This window comes from Odocoileus virginianus, chromosome 10, assembly GCF_023699985.2.
Source record: "Odocoileus virginianus isolate 20LAN1187 ecotype Illinois chromosome 10, Ovbor_1.2, whole genome shotgun sequence".
NCBI lineage: Eukaryota > Metazoa > Chordata > Mammalia > Artiodactyla > Cervidae > Odocoileus > Odocoileus virginianus.
The window spans coordinates 58,105,792-58,124,539 of NC_069683.1; the positions used below are offsets into that span (position 1 = coordinate 58,105,792).

Genomic DNA, 18,748 nt, shown 5'->3' on the forward strand with positions numbered 1-18,748 from the left:
CACTTTAACCTCCCCCTTGTAGGCCGTAACACTCGTTTCTCTGATCTGTGTCCAAAGAGAATAGGTGAATTGAATATGTGTTTCAGACTTTCTCTTTTCAGCCAATCAAAATTGGAGGGCAGAGGGAGGATACCATAAATAGATTTTATGTCTTTCTTAATTTCATTAGAACACCCCTTATTAAAATAATTAATTGTGGAACATATCATCAAATGGATGTGTTAATGCTCATTGTTAGAGTTTCAAGGTAATTTGTATCAGTTGATTTCCTTGCATGGTATCATAATCCTCAATGTTGTATACTTTATTTTTGTTATTATCAGAGCAGTAATATGTAGGATGGGAAAGTACAAACTCAGAACGGCTGAAACTCAGTTTCTTACCTATTCAGTTGTAATCCCTTTCTCACAAAAGCTTTTATGGGATTTAAATGAAACAACATATATAAGCACTTAGTATGACACCTGACACAGTTATTTTTATTGTCTCCTCAATCTTGTTAGGATAATAAGAAAGCTATTTTGAGCCCCTAATAAATAAATGCTGGTTTATTTTTGGTTGTCCTTGGTTTCAGTTACACATGGTCAACTGAGGCCTGAAAACATTAAATGGGAAATTCCAGAAATAGTTCATAAGTTCTGATGCGTGCTGCTCTGAGTAGTGTGGTAAAATCCTGTGCTGTCTGCTGCATCCACCTGGGATTTGGTTCATCCCTTTGTTCTGCTGTCCTGCCCATTAGTCTCTTGTGGCATCTCAATTATCAGATCGACTATTTTTGTGTTCATGTCACCATTATATTACTTAAAAATGGTCCACAGATGCAAGAGTAGTGATGCTGGCAGTTTGGAAATACCACAGAAAAGCTATCAGGTGTTTTCTTTAATTAAAATGGTGCAAGTTTTCTGTTTAATGAGGAAAAACACTTGTCTGTTGAAGTTGCTAAGATGTATGGTAAGAATGAATCTCCTGTGAAACTGTGAAGAAGGAAAAAGAAATGTGTGCTTGCTTTGCTGTTGCGTCTCAAACTGCAAAGGTTACAGCCGCAGGGGTTTCCCTGGTGGCCCAGTGATCAGGAATCCGCCTTGCAATGCAGGGAACGTGTGTTTGATCCCTGAGTGGGGAACTAAGATCCCACATGCTGCAAAGCAACTAAGCCCACGTGCCACAGTTACTGAGCCAGAACCTGTTCACCACAATTGGAGAGCCCACTTGTAGCAAATTCTGAGCCCACAGCTAGAGGCCCTGTGCTGCAACGAAGATCCCACATGCCGCAACCAAGACCCGATGCACCCAAATAGAGCAAAATAAAATAAAAGTTACAGCCACAGTGTGTGATAAGTGCTTAGTTAAGATTAAGATGGAAAACACATTAAATCTGTACTGTAAAATATTCTGAGAGAGCTCACATTCACATAACTTTTACTGCAATATATTGTTATAATTGCTCTATTCTGTTATTAGTTACTGTTGTTAATCTCTTCCTTCATGTATAAATTAACTTTATTGTGAGTATATATGTATAGGAAAAAACATGGTGTGTGTAGGGTTCAGTACTATATACATTTTCAGTCTTCCACTGGGATTCTTTTTTTTTTTTTTTCCACTGGGATTCTTGGAATGTATCCTCCATAGATAAAGGAGAGAGGGCTACAGAACCTCCAGTACTGTACAGTTATTATAAGCCACATTGCTTGGGCTGCTCCCCAGGTTCTAGTTTCCTAGCTGTATAATATTGGGCAAGTTGCTTAATGTCTTGTGCTTCAGTTTCTTTATCTATAAATCACAAAAAAATATTACCTACCTTATAGGATTGTTGGGAGGATTACATGTATTAGAATTACAAAATTGTCAGAACAGCACTTGGTAAAAAATGTGCACTCAACAAGTGTCAGATATTGTTACTGTAAACAGTAATAATAGTAGTGGTAACAATACTAACAATAGTACTAAAAATACTAACAATAGTAACAGTACTGAATATTATATGAATATAAGAGGAAGGCACAAAAATCTCCATGATACACTTTCTGCATTTATAATCTAGTAAAACAAATGAAACAGGAATAGAAGACACTACACACGTAATGTAGAAAATGGGAAGGAGAGTTACAATGAAAATGCTGTAGGAATTGAGGGATAATTATTCTAGAACTGTGCACCCTTCTTACTATCTTTCTTCCCACAATTATTTCATTTTCTTAGCATAGCAGAACGGAAGGAACACAGGCTTTAGAATCTTATTTGAATTTTAATCTAGTGTTACTGCAAGGCTTCCCTGGTGGCTCATATGGTAAAGAATCTGCCTGTAATGCAGGAGACCCGAGCTTTATTCCTCGGTCGGGAAGTTTCCCCAGAGAAGGAAATGGCAACCCACTCTGGTAATCTTGCTTGGAGAATTCCATGGACAGGGGAGCCTGGTGGGCTACAGTCCATGGGGTTGCAAAGAGTTGGACATGACTGAGTAACTTTCACTTTCCTAGTGTTACTATTTATTTGTCATAACTTGGTTAAAGGACTTTGAACTTTGGCAAAATAATACCTACATTTTAGGTTTGTATGAAAATCTGTTAAGTTAATATATTGAAAAGCTCAGTACAGTGATTGGCATTTGTCTCCCTCTTATTGTATAGAGGGTGAATATTAATATGTTTCCCTGTATTCCTGACTAACTTAGAGTCATGCAGGACATGATATGTAAGAGGAAATTTCTGGATTTCCAACTGTACTTTTGTTCATGTACATAAAACTAGTTCAGTAGTTTCTGGTTTGATGGCATGGTTTCACTTTCTTCCCAGCAAATGATGAAAGTGTTTGAATCCAGGATGGGTCCTGATCAACTTGGTTTGCAGTTACTTAATAGGCTTTTTACTTGATGTGATTATCTTGTTACTAAGGCCATTCATTGGGTTGGGTGTAAAGAGTTAAATAACATTATGATTCAAATATTGTTTTAAGTGTCATATGCAACTAAGTTGATTTGGTGCCCTAGTTTTCTATTGCTGTTATAACAGATTACTACAAATTTAGTGACTGAAAGCAACAGATTTATTATCTTACAGTTCCTTAGGGCAGAGATCTGACACAGGTCTCGCTGGGCTAAAAAGCAAGACATCAGCTGGGTTGTATTCTTCTCTGGAGGCTCTAGGGAGAGTGGATAGCCTTGCCTTTTCACTTTCTGGAGGGTGCCTGCATTCCTTGGTTTTGGCCCCTTATCCCATCTTCAAAACCAGAAACTTTGCTTCTCTTGGACTCTTTTTATGTAGTCATACCTCCCTCAACCACAGATGGAAAAGGGTCTTCCTTTTAAGGACTCATCTCAAGGTACTTAACCATAATTACATCTGCAAAATCCCTTTTGCCCAAAGGAAAAAACTGTATTTTCCTAACTCAATATTTCTGGCAACAAATGTGGGGGTGGTGGTTGTGGTTTTCTCACATCAACAAATTTACCAGCTCTTCAGACACAAACTGGGTGTACTACAATTTAGTGATGATACTATTTGGAGTTTGTGCAGACTCCACAGGCACTTTTCAGGTGGCTCAGTGGTAAAGAATGCTCCTGCCAAGCAAGAACATGGGTTCAGTCCCTAGTTTGGGCAATCCCTGGAGAAGGAAAAGGCAGCCCACTTTAGTATTCTTGCTTGGAAAATCCCGTGGACAGAGGAGCCTGGCAGGCTACATTCCATGGGGTTGGTTGCAAAAGAGTTGGACATGACATAGTGTCTAAACAGCAGCAGCCCTCAAGCTTGCCCTGTTTTGTAGAAAGTTTTATTTTCATTTTAGGTTCGAAGGATTCATTAACAGAAGAAACCACTCATAGTTATATACAAATGAACATCTTAAATATTTAATACAGGATTATTATTTAACTTAATTTCGATATGTTGTTTGCAAGTTGTGTATGACTCTTTGACACTCCATTTACTGCAGCACTCCAGGCTCCCCTATCTTTCACTGTATCCCGGAGTTTGCTCACATTCTTCCCAGCAAATGATGAAAGTGTTTTAATCCAGGATGGCTACTGATCAACTTTGTCTGCAATCCAGTGTCCATTGAGTTGGTGATGCTATCTAACCATTTTATCCTCTGCCACCCACTTCTCCTTTTGCCTTCAATCTTTCCCAGCATCAGGGACTTTTCCAATGAGTCAGTTCTTTGCATCAGGTGGCCAAAGTATTGAAGCTTCAGCTTCAGCATCAGTCCTTCCAATGAATATTCAGGATTGATTCCCTTTAGGATGGACTGGTTTGATCTCTTGCTGACCAAGGGACTCTCAAGAGTCTTCTTCAGCACCACAGTTCGAAAGCATCAATTCTTTGGCTCCCAGCCTTCATTATGGCCCAACTCTTACATCTGTACATGAATACTGGAAAATCCATAGCTTTGACTAGACAGACCTTTGTTGACAAAGTGATGTCTCTACTTTTTAACATGCTGGCTAGATTTGTCATAGCTTTCCTTTCAACGAGCAAGTGTCTTGTAATTTCATGCCTGCAGTCACCGTCTACAGTGATTTTTGGAGCCCAAGAAAATAAAATCTGCCACTGCTTCCACTTTTTCCTTCTTTTTGCTATGAAGTGATGGGACCAGATGCCATTATCTTAGTTTTTTGAACATTGACTTTTAAGCCAGCTTTTTTACTCTCTTTCACCCTCATCAAGAGGCTCATTAGTTCCTCTCTGCTTTCTGCCACAAGGGTGGTGTCCTCTGCATATCTGAGGTTGTTGATATTGCTCCCAGAATTCTTGATTCCAACTTGTGATTCATCCAGCCTGGCATTTCCTATGATAGACTCTGCATAGAACTTAAATAAGCAAGTTGACCATGTGCAGGCTTTTTGTATTCCTTTCTCAATTTTGAACCAGTTCATTGTCCTATGTCCAGTTCTAACTGTTGCTTCTTGACCCGCATACAAGTTTCTCAGGTGATAGGTAAAGTGGTCTGATATTCCCATCTCCTTAAGAATTTTCCACAGTTTATTGTGATCCACAGAGTTAAAGGCTTTAGGATAGTCAATGAGACAGAAATAGATGCTTTTTCTGGTGTTCCCTTGCTTTCTTTGTGTTCCAATGAATGCTGGTGATTTGGTCTCTGATTCCTCTGCCTTTTCTAAATCCAGCTTATACAATTTCAAGTTCCCGGTTCATGTACTGCTGAAGTCTAGCTTGAAGGATTTTGAACATAACCTTACTAGCATGTATAATGAGTGCAATAGTATGGTAGTTTGAACATTCTTTGGCATTGCCCTTCTTTGGGATTGGAATGAAAACTGACCTTTTCCAGTCCTGTGGTCACTGCTGAGTTTTCCAAATTTGCTGGCATATTGAGTACAACACTTTAACAGCATCATCTTTTAGGATTTTAAATACCTCAGCTGGAATTCTATCACCTCCATTAGCTTTGTAGTAATGCTTCCTGAGGCCCACTTGATTTCACACTCCAGAATGTCTGGCTCTAGGTGAGTTAACACACCACTGTGGTTATCTGGGTCATTAAGACTTTTTTTGTATAGTTCCTCTGTGTTTTCTTGCTATCTCTTTTTAATATCTTCTGCTTCTGTTAGGTTCATACCATTTCTGTCCTTTATTGTGCCCATCCTTACATGAAATTTTCTCTTGGTGGCTCCAATTTTCTTGAAGAGATGTCTAGTATTTCCCATTGTATTGTTTTCCTCTATTTCTTTGCATTGTTCATTTAAGAAGGCCTTCTTATCTCTCTTTCGTATTCTCTGGAACTCTGCATTCAGCTGGGGATATCTTTCCCTTTTTCCCTTGCCTCTTAAATTTCAGTATTTAATAAAGGGTTATTTAACTTAATTTCAATATGCAATCATTAAAAGGAAAGAGAAATAGAAACAATAGAGAAGATTAACAGCATATATATCACCAAATTGTGCTGACCAACATCCAGATTTAAATGGCATGCTGGGAAGTCCCTCATTAACAGCAATGTGGGGTCCCAATGGGGGAAGGACCCCGGGTGATTCATCTGCTCCATGTGTGAGACTTCAGATTGTAGTTTTGGGGGCTACCATTTATAATCCCAGGTTGCAAACTGACATCATCGTCAGTTTGCATGCAAAAATGCAGCTCTGGTTTTACATTAATCTTTCCTTTTTTAAAAAAAGTTTATTTATTTATTTTTGTCTGTGCTGGGTCTTTGTTTCTGTGCACAGACTTTCTGGCTTCGCCTAGGCTCTAGAAGGCACAGGCTTCAGTACTTGTGGCACACAGGGTTAGTTGCCCAATGGGATGTGGGATCTTCCCAGAGCAGGTATTAAAGCCACGTCTCCTGCATTGGCAGGCAGATTCTTAACCAGTATCGCACCAGGGAAGTCCCATTATCTTAATTTTTTTACAATGCTGTTTGTTTGTTTGTGAATATTTCAGTAGATCCCAGGGAGTTGGCCAGATCTCTAGGGGCTCAAGAATTCCAAGAACCATTCCTGGAATGGGTCTTAATCTAAAGTGCCCCCTGACTTGCTTTGCTTGCAGGCAGGCACAGAATTCCGGCAGTGTCCAGGCAGGTCAGAAGCCGATCAGAGGCCTGCTCTCCTGCTTCTGAAGCCTGAACAAAACTTCCTCCATTTGAATTTCCCTAACATGCCCCCACCTCCCAACCTTCCATTTCAGACATCAGTCATGATTCCCAGGTCGTCACCTTGTATTTCTGCTGATCAACCAGAGGTTAATGAATGTTTTCATTGGTGACCCCATGGACTGCAGCCCATCAGGCTCCTCAGTCCATTAAATTCTCCAAGCAATAGTGGAGTGGATAGCTATTCTCTTCTTCAGGTGATCTTCCCAACCCAGGCATCGAATCCGGGTCTCCTGCATTTGCTACAGATTCTTTACAGCCTCAGCCACCAGGGAAGCCCCCATTATGTAGCAGAGTGATTAATTCATTGGTTGTTAGTGATTAACTCAACCTCCAGCCCCTCTCCCCTTCCTTGGGAGTGGAGCTGAAAGTTCCAGCCTTCTAATTACTGGCTGGTTCCCCTGGCAACCAGTCCTCTACCCTTAGGGGCTTTCTTAAAGTCATATTATTAACATAAACTCTGTCGTGGTTTAAAGGGCCTGTTACAAATAACAAAAGATGATTCTTTCTCCTTTATTACTCTGGAGCTATTTCAGGATCTGGAGACCAACAAACAAAAAAAAGGTGGTCCTTTCACTTTCTCTCTCTCCAAAATCACTGTAGATGGTGACTGCAGCCATGAAATTAAAATTTGATGCTTGCACCTTGGAAGAAAAGCCATGACAAACCTAGACAGCATATTAAAAAGCAGAGACATTACTTTGCTGACAATAGTCAAAGCTATGGTTTTTCCAGTAGTTATGTGTGGATGTGAGAGGTGGACTATAAAGAAGGTTGAGTGTCAAAGTATCGATGCTTTTGAACTGTGGTGTTGGGGAAGACTCTTGAGAGTCCCTTGGACTGCAAGGAGATCCAACCCGTCCATCCTAAAGGAAATCAATCCTGAGTATTCATTGTAGGGACTGATAATGGAGCAGAAGCTCCAATACTTTGGCCGCCTGATGCAAGAAGCCGACTCATTAGAAAAGACCCTGATGCTGGGAGAGATCAAAGGCAGAACAAAGGGATGACAGAGGATGAGATGGTTGGATGGCATCACTAACTCAATGAACATGAGTTTGAGCAGGCTCCAGGAGATGGTGAAGGTCAGGGATGCCTGGCGTGCTGCAGTCCATAGGGTCACAAAGAGTCGGAAATGACCGAGTGACTGAACAACTCTCTTTTTAAAAAAATTAGTTAATTAATTAGGCTGCCTCGGGTCTTAGTTGCAGCATGCTGGATCTTCGATTGTTATCATGGCATGTGAAATTTTGCTTTAGTTGAGGGCATGTGGGATCTAGTTCCCTGACCTGGGATGAACCCAGGCCTCATACACTGGGAATGCAGAGTCTTTGCTACTGTACCACTGGGGAAGTCCCCTTTAAGTCTTATCATTTAGGAAATTATAAGGGCTTTAGGATTTGTCCAGGAACCAAGACTTAAATATGTATTTCTTATATCATAATATTGTACCATGTAAGGTGAACTATTCATAGATTCCAGGGTACTAGGGCATGAAGATGTTTTGGGAGACATTATTCTGTCTAGTACATTTGGTGATAGAGTCTAAAATTGGTTCCAGTTAAAAAAACATAACTTTAGAGCACAGAGACCATCTGGACGCTGGTACAAATGTAAGCAATAATTCATAAAATATCAAGAAAATGTTTCTCAACTCATCTAACCCTCACCTTTTGCACATGGTCTGTGTTTGAAATAATCAACCAATGATTTGTTTTCTTTTTAGGTTGTTCCACAGGTTTGAAAGAGATTTTGTAGCTGCTAATTTCTTTGGATGAGTTGCATCTCTAGGCTCCAGGCATGCTGGAGAATTCATAATACCGTTGTCTGCTGGGACCTATAAGCAGATAAGGCAGAGGGTTCCTGGAGAAAGAGAACCAGGCATGGTTTTCTTGACATTAGAGCAAGGCCTAAGCTATTTTGTGATCTAAGCTTGACCACAATCCTTGATCAGGTCTCAGTATTTAATGATCTTAAGGACAAGAGAACAAATGTGTTCTTAGGCAAGAAAAGTAACAATAGCTAAGGAATAAATCAGTTATAAAGACTCCCAGTTATGTTTCAGTGGTAAAGATAGCCAGTATGTGGGTTCTTGGTCTGTTTTGTGGAACTGACCCCTCCTCCAACCACATACTCAACCATCAGATCTACTGGAATCTAAGGAATGGTGATGTTGACCTTTTCTGACCCTGGAGATTTCAGTCAACTAAAGCTTGGACTTTGTCAACGTTAGTCCCAATTCTATGCTGAATTCTTCTCTGCTCAAGTCCTTTCATGAATATATGTGAACCCTTAGCTTCAGACTTCTCCAGCTTTGTTGGTGAGACACTGCTTTGGGAAAGATACCTGTTGTTCTTACTTGCTGCAAGTAGTAGTGAGTAAGGCTCTTGGGCTTTTGGCTGTGTCTTCTGGCTTAACACCCATTAAAAAGTGATCCCAGTTTTCAGGTAACAGAACAGGAGTTCTTATTAAGTCAGGCATTTATAGAAAGAGATGGCATTAGTATTATCCAATTTGTATTTTTGCCACCTTATCCATTTTTGTCAGATATTTGGTTAGAGAAAAAAAAGAAGAGATGAATCCTCTACTTTAAGTTATTTTAGCAGACTCACATAGGAGGCAACATAGTGGGCTAGCAGAAACACTCTATTTAGTGCTGGGGCCTTCTATTTTGTACCTAATTCTGCTACTTTTGAACCAACATCAGTTAGGTGACCCATTTCATCACTCTCAGCCTCAGTTTCTTCATCTGTAACTCCACAGCACTGTCAAATGGATCAAAAATCAAAGAAGGTAGAGAGAAGTTTCTATATCTTGCAAGGCACTATAAAAAACATAAAGTATGGCATTTTGATGGGGTTCTTTAGCATGAATGTAATAAAATAATACTTGATGTTGACGGATGAGTCCACCTTAGCACAAGGATTCAAAATGAAGAGTCAAAGAAGTCTTCTAACGTTAGTCTGCATGGTCTCTTCTGGTCCCTTCAGACTCTACAGGTTTTTAAGGAAAGAACATAGATTTTAAAAAATAGATTTCTGACAAACCCACAGCAAGCATCACCTTCAATGGTGAAAAATTGAAAGCATTTCCCCTGAAATCAGGAACAAGACAAGGGTGCCCACTGTCACCACTACTATTCAACATACTTTTGGAAGTGTTGGCCACAGCAATAAGGGCTGAAATAGAAGTAGAAGGAATCCAGATAGGAAAAGAGGCAGTGAAGCTCTCTCTGTTTGCAGATGACATGATCCTCTACATAGAAAACCCTAAAGATTCTACCAGAAAATTACTAGAGCTAATCAACAAATACAGTAAAGTTGCAGGATATAAAATTAACACACAGAAATCTCTTGCATTCCTATACACTAACAATGAGAAAACAGAAAGAGAAATTAAGGAAACAATACCATTCACCACTGCAATGAAAAGAATAAAATACTTAGGAGTATATCTACCTAAAGAAACAAAAGACCTATACATAGAAAACTATAAAACACTGATGAAAGAAATCAAAGATGACACAAATGGATGGAGAAATATACCATGTTCATGGATTGGAAGAATCAATATTGTCAAAATGGCTGTACTACCCAAAGCAATCTATAGATTCAATGCAATCCCTATCAAGCTACCAACAGTATTTTTCACAGAACTAGAACAAATAATTTCACAATTTGTATGGAAATACAAAAAACCTCGAGTAGCCAAAGTAGCCTTGAGAAAGAAGAATGGAACTGGAGGAATCAACCTGCCTGACTTCAGACTATACTACAAAGCCACAGTCATCAAGACAGTATGGTACTGGCACAAAGACAGAAATATAGATCAATGGAACAGAATAGAAAGCCCAGAGATAAATCCACAAACCTATGGTCACCTTATCTTTGACAAAGGAGGCAAGGATATACAATGGAAAAAAGACAACCTCTTTAGCAAGTAGTGCTGGGAAAACTGGTCAACCACCTGTAAAAGAATGAAACTAGAACACTTTCTAACACCATACACAAAAATAAACTCAAAATGGATTAAAGATCTAAATGTAAGACCAGAAACTATAAAACTCCTAGAGGAGAACATAGGCAAAACACTCTCTGACATAAATCACAGCAGGATCCTCTATGACCCACATCCCAGAATTTTAGAAACAAAAGCAAAAATAAACAAATGGGACCTAATGAAACTTAAAAGCTTTTGCACCACAAAGGAAACTATAAGCAAGGTGAAAAGACAGCCCTCAGATTGGGAGAAAATAATAGCAAACGAAGCAACAGACAAAGGATTAATCTCAAAAATATACAAGCAACTCCTCCAGCTCAACTCCAGAAAAATAAATGACCCAATCCAAAAATGGGCCAAAGAACTCAACAGACATTTCTCCAAGGAAGACATACAGATGGCAAAAAAAACACATGAAAAGATGCTCAACATCACTCATTATCAGAGAAATGCAAATCAAAACCACAATGAGGTACCATTACACGCCAGTCAGGATGGCTGGTATCCAAAAGTCTACAAGCAATAAATGCTGGAGAGGGTGTGGAGAAAAGGGAACCCTCTTACACTGTTGGTGGGAATGCAAATTAGTACAGCCACTATGGAAAACAGTGTGGAGATTTCTTAAAAAGCTGGAAATAGAACTGCCATATGACCCAGCAATCCCACTTCTGGGCATACACACCGAGGAAACCAGATCTGAAAGAGACACGTGCACCCCAATGTTCATTGCAGCACTGTTTATAATAGCCAGGACATGGAAGCAACCTAGATGCCCATCAGCAGATGAATGGATAAGGAAGCTGTGGTACATATACACCATGGAATATTACTCAGCCATTAAAAAGAATTCATTTGAATCAGTTCTAATGAGATGGATGAAACTGGAGCCCATTATACAGAGCGAAGTAAGCCAGAAAGATAAACACCATTACAGAATACTAACACATATGTATGGAATTTAGAAAGATGGTAACGATAACCCTATATGCAAAATAGGAAAAGAGACTCAGATGTATAGAACAGACTTGTGGACTCTGGGAGAAGGCGAGGGTGGGATGTTTCAAGAGAACAGCATCGAAACATCTATATTATCTCGGGTGAAAGAGATCACCAGCCCAGGTTGGGTGCATGAGACAAGTGCTCGGGCCTGGTGCACTGGGAAGACCCAGAGGGATCGGGTGGAGAGGGAGGTGGGAGGGGGGACCAGGATGGGGAATACATGTAAATCCATGGCTAATTCATTTCAATGTATGACAAAAACTACTGTAATGATGTAAAGTAATTAGCCTCCAACTAATAAAAATAAATGGGGGAAAAATAGATTTCTCATTGTTAGAAAACTTGCTATGTACAAATTTGATAAAGAAGAAAACAACCAAAGTCCTATGATCCCACCCAAACACTCTGTTAATTTTAAGGTTCAATCAGGTTATCTGATCCATCTATCAATCTAGTTGTTGATTTCTTACCCCTTTTACTAGTATCCTTTGGCTCTAGGCCTGTTCATGTTTCTGCAGAGTCAGAATGAAATGAGAGTTTCAGGAACTAGAAGAGAGTTTTTAAGGCTTAGAGGTTGAAGTTAATTTTGGCTGAATACATCTTGAATTACAACTAAAGAGATTAGATGTAATTCTGATCCTTGCTGCACCTACACCCATCCTGTTTGTTCTTCTCCAAACCTCGTTGTATTGTCACAGAGTACCAAAAAATTGGTTAGCTTTCCCCCTCCCCTTCTAGTGTAAGAAGTTCACTATGACATATGGTGATCGTAAGTAGAGAAAAATGTTTTGCTAATTTCGAACTGCCTTATTCTATTATCCTGTTTAATAGTAATAAATAGAAAAAAATAGGTGCTATGATTTGTGGGGCAATAAATCATTGGACACACTTGCTTCATTACTTCATTAAACGATAGACTGTGGTTATGGCAAAATTTTATGAACATCCTTCTAGCATTGTAGATAAGAAAGCTGATAGCTTAATTTCTGAATTCCTGTTCCTTGGGTGAATTTTCCACTTCTGTATATCTGGAACATCATGGTCAGCTCATTTGGGGGTGATTGGGCTCTAGATAAAGTGGGGCTCTTGCTGTTGAAACTTATATTTATACTTGAAAATAAATGTATTAATTTATAATGGAGGCTTTCCTAGTGGCTGAGATGGTAAAGAATCCACCTGCAATGCAGGAGACCCGGGTTTGATCCCTGGGTGGGGGAGATCCCCTGGAGAAGGGAACTACACACTAACCAGTATTCTTGCCTGGAGATTCTTAAGGCTGGAGGAGCCTGGTGGGTTATAGTCCATAGGGTCTCAAAGAGTTGGACAGGACTGAGTGACTAAGCACGACAATTGATGATGAGAATTGTCACTGTTATATTTGACAGCTGGTTACAGTGAAATCATCCCATCTGAAAAATCTACTTAGGAATTACAAGATCTGATGTCGTTTGGTGAATTGAGGACAAAGACAAAAGAGTCTCACCTTACTTCACGATGCCTTTTCTTCTACTCTTGGTACCTAACTTCCAAGCAGTTAGGATTGATTGTCAATGGACCCTTGCTTCTGTATAGGACTAGAGAAATTGTAATAATTTGGCAAGAGCCTACAACCTACATTTCATTCAGTTCAGTGTCTCAGTCGTGTCTGACTCTTTGCGACCCCATGGACTGCAGCACTCAAGGCTTCCCTGTCCATCACCAACTCCTGGAACTTGCTCAGACTCATGTCTGTCTTGTTGGTGATGCCATCCAACCACCTCATCCTCTGTCGTCCCCTTCTCCTGCCTTCTAGCTTGCCCAGCATCAAGGTCTTTTCCAATGAGTCAGTTCTTTACATCAGGTTGCCAAAGTATTGGAGCTTCAGCTTCAGCATCAGTCCTTCCAGTGAATATTCAGTATACTGATTTTCTTTAGGATGGACTGTGTTGGATCTCCTTGCAGTCCAAGGGACTCTCAGGAGTCTTCTCCAACACCACAGTTCAAAAGCATCAATTCTTCGGCGCTCAGCTTTCTTTATAGTCCAATTCTCACATCCATATATGACTACTGGTAAAGCCTTGGCTTTGACTAGGCAGACCTTTGTCGGCAAAGTAATGTCTCTGCTTTTTAATATGCTGTCTAGGTTTGTCATAGCTTTTCTTCTAAGGAGCAAGTGACTTTTAATTTCATGGCTGCAGTCACCATCTGCAGTGATTTTGGAGCCCAAGAACATAAAGTCTTTCACTGTTTCCATTATTTCCCCATCTATTTGCCATGAAGTGAAGGGACCAGATGCCAACATCTTAGTTTTTGAATGTAGAATTTTAAGCCAGCTTTTTCACTCTCCTTTTTTACTTGCATGAAGAGGCTCTTTAGTTCTTCTTCACTTTCTGTCATAAGGGTGGTGTCATCTGCATATCTGAGGTTATTGATATTTCTCCTGGCAATCTTGATACAGCTTGTGTTTTATCCAGCCCGGCATTTTGCATGATGTACTCTGCATATAAATAAAATAAACAAGGTGACAGTATACAACTTTGATGTACTCCTTTTCCAATTTGGAACCAGTCCTTTGTTCCATGTCCAGTTCTAACTGTTGCTTCTTGATCTACATACAGATTTCTCAGGAGACAGGTAAGGTGGTGTGTTATGCCCATCTCTTGAAGAATTTTCAACAATTTCTTGTGATCCACACAGTCAAAGGCTTTACTGTAGTCAATAAAGCAGAGTAGATGTTTTTCTTGAATTCTGTTGCTTTTTCTATGATCAGTAGATGTTGGCAATTTGATCTCTGGGTTCCTCTGCCTTTTCTAAATCCAGCTTGAACATCTGTATGTTCTCAGTTCAGGTACTGTTGAAGTCTAGCTTGGAAAATTTTGAGTATTACTTGGCTAGTGTGTGAGATGAGTGCAAATGTGTGGTAGTTTGAACATTCTTTGGCGTTGCCTTTGTTAGGGATTGGAATGAAAACTGATCTTTTCCAGTCCTGTGGCCACTGCTGAGTTTTCCAGATTTGTTAGCATATTGAGAGCAGCACTTTAACAGCATCATCTTTTAGGATTTGAAATAGCTCAGCTGGATTTCAATCACCTTCAATAGCTTTGTTTGTAGTGATGCTTCCTAAGGCCCACTTGATTTCGGACTACAACCTATCTGGGGAGGCAAATACATACTAAATAGAATACTATCTGAGACATTTTATTAGATCAACAGTCTAGGTTTTCCTCCATTATAAACCTGTTTTCATTACTTCTCTCCCCAGAATTTTATATTTTGAAACTTGTCTAAATTGTATTTGTTAAATAATAATGAGTTTATTTCTCTCTCTCTCTCTCTTGTAACTAATCAGACACTAAAGCTTCTGATTAGTAAGGAAAAATGAGTGTTCCCACATTTGGTTGGTATAACTGAAAGTAAGGAAATATGATATTTGGGTTTGTCTGAATAGTCTTATCATGGCTAAATGTGAGGTTTCTGTTAGGCTTAAAAAAACTATGGGAACATTTAAATAAAAGTAGAGACTATTACCTGCTGTGATATACAGGTCAACCAATAATTATCAGCTCATTTCTTTCATACTTCTCCACTTCACCCCTCCTAGATTATCCTAAAGTAAATCTCAAGCATTATATAATTTCATGCATAAATATTTCAGTATTAATCTCAAAATGTAAGATGAGGACTTAAGAAACATAGTCATAGTACTATTATTCCACCTAAAAATTAGCAATAATTCCTTACTATCATCTGGCTAGTCTCTGTTCAAGTTTCCCCAATGATAACTTAATTTTTAAAACAGTTTGTTTATATAAAGATGCACATAAGTACCATGCATTTCAATAGGTTGTTATATCTACATCTCTTCTTTCTTCTATAAGTTTCCTCTTCCTCTTGACTCTTTTCTATTGTCTTTTTCTTTTCTTGGCTCTTTTATTCTTGCAGTTTACTTATTTTTTTGGTTCTGAAAATTCATTGTTTATTTTGATATAAAAAATAAGCCCTTCAACTTGTAAAGAGTGTCACTTGTTTTCATATTGTTTGTTGTTGTAGAGCAAACTTATAGAATAAGACTATCTGCTGCCAGCTCCAAGGATGTCACATATATTTTAGAAGCAAAGTCATTGTCACTTAGACAAGCGTCAGTGTGGAGAAAGGAGTAACTAATCTGATTTTTTTCATACTTTTACTAAATCATAACTAGAAAAGCTAGTAGTTGGGATGTCAGATAATTATGCTAGAATTTGGTAGTGGTGGTGAAACCAGATATCTGAACCCAGCTAAATTATAAAAACATGATCTTGTTTTGCCATTCTTTCATTTCTGGAGTTCAAGAGCTGTGTTTGATACCCCTGTGGATTGACAATAGGCTTGAGTTATAATGTGTAGATTCCTTTTGATTATAGTTGCAAAAGAAATGTTTAAATTCTTGAGCGTTTGACTTCTCTTGGAAAGAAGTAAGTTAGGAGGCAGACTGCTGATCTGGATTTGCTTAAATGGAAAACATTTACACTAGGAGTCCAGCTGATAGGCTGTTGAAATCACCAGGCCTGTACTGGTTAGCGAGTTCCATCAGCTGATCGGGACACCATCTCCAGATCTTTAAGTGACATGTTTGAAGTTCTCACGGTAAAGTTGTGGCCTTGACTCCGTTCGCTCCGGTTATCGTCTTTGATTTTTAATGCCAAGCATTCTTCAGCTGTAGCAGCCACAGCTTGGTGAAATTTTGCCACAAAGTCTGGCTTACTGACCTCCAGCTGCCTGACAAATCTGTTGTGCTGTTGCTCGGCCCAGCCTCAGAACCATTTATCCCGAAGGTGCAGCTGGCACTCAGAGGTACAAGGTAGCATCTCCAGTATCTGCTCCAGACTTTCAAGCAGTGGCTGTAATTTCCCCAGTACTGTCTTAGCTACCAGGTCCTTTTGGAAAGGTTCACACTGAGAACCCAGCCAGCTGGCAAACCAGTGAAGAGTACACTTCATTTCCTGGGAAGTGATGTAAGACATGGCGGAGGGGAAGAGTTAGAAATGTCTGAGACAGAGGATAAGGGAGAAGGGAAGGGGAGCGGCATCGAAGAGGAAGATGATTCCAGGGACGCCCTCCCCTTTCCTCTCACAGGGCACCTGGAGACCATCACGAGTGCTTGGATCCAACTATTGCTGCTTCTGTTTCCTGAAAACCCTAAGGAGGGCCAGTCAGGAAGCCCAGGCACGTCTGGTCTCCAGCAGTTTATTTTTAAAGAAATAGTTCATATGTCCTGGAGAGTTTTCCATGCTCTGGGTTTTGCTGACTGTATCTTTCTGTTGGGTTTACAGTATTTCCTTCTCAGAATAATGTTTTTAAATGCAAAAAATAAAATACATAGGCTTATAGAGGAAACCCATTGTATCTATTTAGGTATTAAATTATTAAAAACACAATATGATGTTAATATATGTGCTCTCTTTAAAAAAAATGTTGGATTAAAGATCTCACAATGGGTCTTTCACTACCATCATTTTGGAGTAGTAATGATATTTTGAAATCCCAGCCAACAGCTGTCATATGATATGAAAATAACTGTAAAATCTTTAGCGGCAAAGTCATGAGTGAGTGAGTGAGTGAAGTCGCTCAGTCCTGTCTGACTTTTTGTGATCCCGTGGACTGTAGCCTACCAGGCTCCTCCCTCCATGGGATTCTCCAGGCAAGAGTACTGGAATGGGTTGCCATTGCCTTCTCCAGGGGATCTTCCCGACTCAGGGATCGAACCCGGGTCTCCTGCATTGCAGGCAGACCCTTTAACCTCTGAGCCACCAGGGAAGCCTGGCGGCAAAGTCATAGGCACCATTAATAGTAATACTTCTCTAATTTGTTACCTATGTTTGCAATCGAAGGGAATTTAAACTACAGTTTAATGTTACTGAAGATCAGGATGAATTTTTATCCATCCAAGCTCATATATTTCCCAGAATATTTTCACGGGCCTGATTCATCAGTTCAGTCCAGTCACTCAGTCGTGTCCAACTCTTTGCGACCCCATGAATCGCAGCACGCCAGGCCTCCCTGTCCATCACCAGCTCCCGGAGTTTACTCAAACTCATGCCCATCGAGCATCCACCACAGATGACCAATTGTAGGCAGATTGGTTGGGGGGTCCCCAGAGAAAGAGAACCAGGAATGATTTTCCTTTTGTTTCTTAGTAACAATGATTTAATTTATCATTTATTTTTGGCTGCGCTGTGTCTGTTGCCGCACACTCAGGCTTTCTCTAGTTGCAGTGAGTGGGGCCTGCTCTTGGTTGCGGTGCACAGGCTCTAGGGTGCAGGCTTCAGTAGCTGCAGCTCACAGACCCAGTAGTTGTGGTGCTTGGGCTTAGTTGCCCTGTGGCATGTGGAATTTTCCCAGACCAGGGGTCTAACCCGTGTCCCTCCATTGGCAGGCAGATTCTTTACCACTGCACCATCAGGAAAGCCCTACTTCATGGATTCAAACACACATTTCAATCCGGTGTAGTTGTTCTTATTGATGCCTCGAAGGTCTTTTTGTCATGACTTCACTTAAGTTTCTTGCCATTTGTTGTGACTGGGGTTCCAATCTTTTCCCTGTACCAGAAATCAATACATTAATATACTTTCTTACTTGTCTATTCCACAATATGCGTACAGTTTCAAAATAATATCTATACCACCTCTCAAGGTGTTCAAGGTTTTACAGTTCTTATTGTTCCTATGGTGTATCCTATTAAGAATGTGCTATCAAATTCGTGTATTTTTTAAAATGTTATTTATTTCTAACTGAAGGATAATTGCTTTACAATGTTGTGTTGGTTTCTGCCATACTTCAGCATGATCAGCCATAGGGATACATTCGTCCCCTCCTTCTTGAACCTTCTTCCCACTTCCCACCCCAGCCCACCATTCTAGATCGTCACAAATTAGTATGTTTTAAAGTCATTTGAAATAATTCCTGTCTGGCTTTGCCACCAACTTAAGACATCCTTTTAAGTTCATGTAACATGTTGTTTTTAATTTTATATGTAGTTTATTTTAAAATTAAAATTTTGTTTTATGGTTCTGTAAAATGGTTCTTAATACAAATCTATAAACCAAGGCATATTCAGACATAATACATCTTACTTTTTCTCTCTTCTGACCTATAGGTAACTTTAAAAGCAGTTACCTGTTTTCACTTAAAAATA

General features: G+C 39.6%; 1 protein-coding gene and 1 pseudogene across 1 annotated transcript in view; one reads left to right on the forward strand and one right to left on the reverse strand.

Annotated features, from left to right (window-relative positions):
- The window catches only part of SLC35F2 (solute carrier family 35 member F2), a 61,420-nt gene that overhangs the window by 10,773 nt on the left and 31,899 nt on the right, over window positions 1-18,748 (forward strand). The window lies entirely within an intron of this gene.
- LOC110135977 (uncharacterized protein C14orf119 homolog) lies at window positions 16,131-16,705 on the reverse strand (annotated as a pseudogene).